Raw genomic sequence first — 6699 nt, forward strand, 5'->3', positions numbered from 1 at the left:
AAAAAAAAAAAAAAAAAAAAAAAAACTGCATGGTACTGGTTCAGTGACAGACAGGTGGATCAATGGAATAGAATTGAAGATCCAGAAATGAATCCACACACCTATGGTCACTTCATCTTTGACAAGGGAGCTAAAACCATCCAGTGGGAAAATGACAGCATTTTCAACAAATGGAGCTGGCACAACTGGCGGCTATCATGTAGAAGAATGCGAATTGATCCATTCTTATCTCCTTGTACAAAGCTCAAGTCTAAGTGGATCAAAGATCTCCACATAAAACCAGAGACATTGGAATTTATAGAGGAGAAAGTGGGGGAAAGCCTCAAAGATATGGATTTTTATTTTTAAACACCCTTAAACTCTTTATGGAGCAAAATGTAGGTCCAGGAAAGGGTTAGAATGGGAGGAAAGTGTAAATGTGATCAAAATATTTCATATGTATGTACAAAACTCTTGAAGAATAAATACATAACTAATAAAAAGTTGTAGTTGTACTCGGAATTGAACTCAGTGCCTCACACATATCAGGCAACTACTCTGTCACTGAGATATGTCCCCAGCCTTAAGACATCTTTAATTTCTGTAGCTTCAAATGTCTTTACATCAAGAAAGGAAGAATATGCTTATTCAAAGAATTGCTTCCCTGATTGTTTATCCTTCTATGTTGATCAGAGCCAGTGTCTTTGATTAGAAAAAAATGAAAAATTAGAAAAATAAGAAAAATTAGAAAAAATAAATTAGAAAAAACAAAAAATGGTATATTTTAATTATATCCAACTATATGTGGTTATAATTAACTATATATTGAATGTGTTTTAAATAAGATAAGCATTGCTTTTCTTATTTTACATCCTTTTTAAATTTTGTCCTCTTTCATATTACGGTATGAATTTCATTATAAAGGTCCTTTTTTGCTCCTATGGTTGTTGAGCCTAAGAATTCAGGCATGCTGAGCAGGCTTTATCCACTAACCTACACTCGTTCCATACAAGTCCTGCACACTTTTGCCAGATTCAGTCATTGGTAGCTTGTAAGTTATGTTACTTTCACATTTTTTGTACAAGATGTATTATCATATGTTATATCCATATGGAAGACGCTTATACATCAACGAAAATTTGGCTGTTAGAATATTTGAGATATACTCCAAGTAATATATTCTTTTTACACTCTTAACTTGCCAGAGAATTTTCCCCTGATGGTTGGAGAACTTGTCTATCACTTCCGTAGAAACATTTTTGATCTGTATCAATAGACTGAGATACATTTTTTTGTCTTGTATGACATGTTGAAATTTGTTTGTGAATATATAGATTGGGATCTGAGTATATTGGTTAGAAATGACACTGCCTTTATCTTACTATTGTATATTAGAGTTGTTAAAATTTATATATAATAACAGTAATTTACTATTAGCTTTTCTTGTTTTATATCTTTCTCTTTCTTATAGCCCCTGAGAATATCTGTATTTAACCATAATAAAGATATTAGGAACAGTTTCTTGGAAGTTTGACAAAAATATTGTTTCTGAGGCATTCTAGTTATGGTTCTCTCGTTGACCTGATTCTATTGTGGTGATTGGCCTGGATTCCTACTTTGTATTCAACTTTACTTGTGTGTATTTATCTCAAAATTGAGTAATTTATCCAACTGCTATAATGTAATTGGACTCCTAAATATTCTTTACAGTCTTAGTGGATGTTAGCTTATATCACCTTTTCGCTAGGTAAATGCACAGTTGCACTTTTTCCATCTCAATAATTCTTGCTAAAATATGTGTTTAGTTGATAATTTTTCAATTCTTACTCCTTGACTTAGCACATAACTTCTATTTTCTACTAAAGTAAATAGAATTAATGCTGAGAGCGTGCCCTGCAAAGGCAGAGTATGGGGGCAGGGGAAGCTTTGGCAATTGAGGTCATGCTGATAACAGACCCAACCACAAGGTCAGGCAATTTACGAAGTCAGTACTACTGATGGAACAAACTTAGTTATCTGGGGCTGGTAAAAATACCCAGCAAGAAACTCTGAACTCTTTTAACTCTTAAGTAAACATATGTATACACAGACAGATATACATTTGGCAACTAATTCCTGCTAGCAAGAGGGAGGCTTGGAGCTTATTAGCTCTTTGTAAACCAGGAAAAGAAGGTCATGCAAGCAGAAAGAAAAATGTTTACATAAGCAAATATGCACAGACATATGTACATTCATACACATACATATTTTGGTCAGACCCAACTACCTATCTCATCCACTCCACCAGTATTCATGCATACTTACATACACATACCTATACTTACATATGCATACATTCCAAAAGTTCATCATAAATTAAATAAGAAGTTTCATCAGAAATGTTTCCAATAGTTTCCATTAAGACTAGTTATCTAATTAAACATTCATTAGTTGTCACTATCTCTTCAAGTTCATTAAAAGTTTATAACAATAATTCTTATGCCATAAGTTAGCATGGTTTTGTCAAGAAGCAAATCACCTTCCTAGTGGTTCATTAGTTTTGAAGCTTAGTATAGATAGATCCAGCAAATATTTTATCTTCTGTCATTGCACCTACAATAAATTGCCAATTCCCAGATTATGGTCTTAGTTATCAAAATGGTTTCACAGCCATACTAGAAGGAATGTTTTCCCTGTTCATAAATCTCTTCCAAGCCTGCTTTCTTTCCTAGTGCTATTAGTCCATTACACATGAAGGTTTATACAGCTCTAATTGCAGCTTTTTCTATAGAGGGTTCAAAATCGCTTGTATAAATTTAGTAGTTCTGTAGAATCATTATTAGGAATTATGAAATCATTAATTTGTCTATATAGCATTACTACAAGAGAGTACATCTTCCTTGATCAGCAGGAGATCTGCTCAATAGGGTGGACTAATGCCCAGGAATTATTAGACTAATTTAGTAATGACAGGAAAGGCATATTACCAATAAAAATCAATCCTGAGATGAGATTTGGGAAAGCCTTGCAATTCAGAGCTCACCCACCACAGACTATACAGAAACAGTGGACCATCTCCAGAAAAGTTATCGCTAATCTTAGCCTCTTCTAGATGGCTCCCAACAAATGACTGCTCTAAGTTTACCAATAGTAACATTATAAACTTGTTCCACAAATATTAACAGGTAGTACTTTAATTTTCCTACTTTTTTATTTTTAATTTTCCGTGTGTGGGTGGTAATTCTGAGCATATTAAATCAACACATCGCTATATCTGTGTGGAGGGGAGTGGAAATCATCATAGTAGCTGGAATTACCAGTACCCTCGAACAACACTGTGAACGATCATTTAGGGATACACTGGAAACTCTGGGAAGCTAACTTAGTTATTATTAGGGCAAAGGGCACAGAATAAGCCAATATAATTAGAGCTCTTGAGTGAATTTGGCACCTTGCATTCTAAAGTGCCATTTTGCCTTACTTTTACAAAAAGAAAATATGTTACTAGAAATTAAATCTATATTTGCTTATGGATAAGATTTTGTGGTATTTTCTAGTGATTGTGACAGTACAAGAAACCCACTGTTACTAGAGAGGAAGGAGGCTTTCTCTGAACAAAACATTAGAACAAGCAAAAAATTTACCTTTGCTGTACCTGTGGCCTTCATATAAGGAAGAGCTTTAACTCACACGGAGTCAAGTACACAATAACCTAAACATTATTCTACCTCAACACTGTGAGTGATAACATAGGATCTATTCTCAGGTGCCTAAGAGAAGCTCCTCACAGAGTTGGTTGGAGCTGCTACACTAGCCTCACAGTTTGCCTGATGAATTATATAGACTATGCACACAGAACACCCTTATCTATATGTTTATAGTTTTTTCACTAAGGCTAGCTTTAAAATGTGGTCAATTTATCCCTGCCATGGTAATAAAAAGCTAGCAGCTCCAGCTAATGCATTATGCTAATCAGTGTATACAGAAGGGAAGAGTGGGACACTGTTTTAAATCATAAGGCACAGTTTATAAAGATATTGAAGTATCTGTACTCAGAAGTAATACACTGAACAATCTGATCTTGAAAATCCATTAGGACTGTTGATTTACGTTACAAAGTACTACTTAATCCTAACAATAGAGTGTGGAAAGAAAATCACACTGTTAGTCAAATGTAATACTAGTAGTTACAAGTGAACATGAGTTATATCCTTTAACATGAAAAATACAAGTACTGACATATATCCATTACTGCCCTAAGTATTGCACCTGAATAACTGAACTAAAAAAAAATCATAACTTCCCTTTGATTCATCCTTCATCTCAACATTTGCAATCACAATTGCACTTATTTTATTAGATTTAAAAATTCCTAAATTAAATTCATTGTATCCTTATTTATAAATGAAGAAGTTGGTTTTGATTGCCTGGTCTTCATTCTGGATACTCACAAATAATACATAAAGGGGGTTTTAACTGCTTTCTTTTTCTAAACACAGTGCACAATGAGGGTTTTAAAGTGAAGGAGGGTTTTTAGTGGAAGAAGACATAACTGTTGATTATATCTTAAAATATAAGATATATAACAACACAGAAATATTTGTGATTTCAGTAAAATAAACATAAGAAATTGGAAATGTTATCCAGAAGAGGTGGGATATGCCTAAACAGCAATTTTAATCTTTCTTTTTTTTTTCAATTTTTATTAGGTATTTACTTCATTTACATTTTAAATGCTATCCCCAAAGTCCCCTATACCCCCCCACTCCCCTACCCACCTACTCCCCATTCTTGGCCCTGGTGTTCCCCTGTACTGGGGCATATAAAGTTTGAAAGACCAAGGGGCCTCTATTCCCAATGACGGCTGACTAGNCCATCTTCTGCTACATATGCAGCTAGAGACACAAGCTCTGGGGGTGCTGGTTAGTTCATATTGTTGTTCTACCTACAGGGTTGCAGACCCCTTCAGCTCCTTGGGTACTTTATCTAGTTCCTCTATTGGGGGCCTTGTGTTCCATCCGATAGCTGACTGTGAGCATCCACTTCTGTGTTTGCCAGGCACTGGCATTGCCCCACAAAAGATAGCTATATCAGGGTCCTTTCAGCAAAATCTTGCTGGTGTATGCAATAGTGTCTGCGTTTGGTGGCTGATTATGGGATGGACCCCTGGGTGGGGCAGTTTTTGGATGGTCCATCATTTCGTCTCAGCTCCAAACTTTGTCTCTGTAACCCCTTCCATGGGAGTTTTGTTCCCAATTCTAAGAAGGGGCAAAGTGTCCACATTTTGGTCTTCCTTTTTCTTGAGTTTCATGTGTTTTACAAATTGTATCTTGGGTATACTAGGTTTCAGGGCTAATATCCACTTATCAGTGAGTGCATATTATGTGAGTTCTTTTGTGATTGGGTTACCTCACTCAGGATGATACCCTCCAGATCCATCCATTTGCTAAGGAATTTCATAAATTCATTGTTTTTAATAGCTGAGTAGTATTCCATTGCATCCTCTTGCTCTCCTTTTGTTGTCTAATTGCTGTGGCTAGTACTTAAAGTACTATATTGAATAGGTAGGGAGAGAGTGGGCAGCCTTGTCTAGTCCCTGATTTTACTGGGATTGCTTCCAGCTTCTCTCCATTTACTTTGACGTTGGCTACTGATTTTCTGTAGATTGCTTTTATTGTGTTTGGGTATGGGCCTTGAATTCCTGATCTTTCCAAGACTTTTATCATGAATGGGTGTTGGATTTTTGTCAAATACTTTCTCAGCATCTAACAAGATGATCATGTGGTTTTTGTCTTTGAGTTGGTTTATATAGTGGATTACATTGATGGATTTCCTTATATTAAACCATCCCTGCATCCCTGGAATGAAACCTACTTGATCATGATGGATGATTGTTTTGATGTATTCTTGGATTCAGTTTGCAAGAATTTTATTGAGTATTTTTGCATCGATATTCTTAAGGGAAATTGGTCTGAAATTATCTTTATTGTGTCTTTATGTGGTTTAGGTATCAGAGTAATTGTGGCTTCATAGAATGAATTGGGTGGAATACCTTTTGTTTCTATTTTGTGGAATAGTTTGAGAAGAACTATAATTAGGTCTTCTTTGAAGGTCTGATAGAACTCTGCCCTAAACCCATCTGGTCCTGGACTTTTTTTGGTTGGGAGACTATTAATGACAGCTTCTATTTCTTTAGGTGCTATAGGACTGTTTAGGTCATTAATCTGATCCTGATTTAACTTTGGTATCTGGTATTTGTCTAGAAATTTGTCCATTTCATCCAGGTTTTCCAGTTTTGTTGAGTATAGCCTTTGGTAGNAGGATCTGATGATGCTTTGGATTTCCTCAGGATCTGTTGTTATGTCTCCCTTGTCATTTCTGATTTTGTTAATTAAAATGCTGTCCCTGTGCCTCTAGTGAGTCTGGCTAAGGGTTTTTCTTTCTTGGTGATTTTCTCAAAGAACCAGCTCCTGGTTTGGTTGATTCTTTGAATAGTTCTTTTTGTTTCCACTTGGTTGATTTCACCCCTGAGTTTAATTATTTCCTGCTGACTACTCCTCTTGGGTGAATTTGCTTCCTTTTGTTATAGAGATTTTAGGTGTGCTGTCAAGCTGCTGGTGTGTGCTCTCTCTAGTTTCTTTTTGGAGGCACTCAGAGCTATGAGTTTTCCTCTCAGTAATGCTTTCATCGTGTCCCATAAGTTTGGGTATGTTGTGGTTTCATTTTCATTGAACTCTAAAA

Source organism: Mus pahari, chromosome 3, assembly GCF_900095145.1.
Source record: "Mus pahari chromosome 3, PAHARI_EIJ_v1.1, whole genome shotgun sequence".
In the NCBI taxonomy this organism is placed as follows: domain Eukaryota; kingdom Metazoa; phylum Chordata; class Mammalia; order Rodentia; family Muridae; genus Mus; species Mus pahari.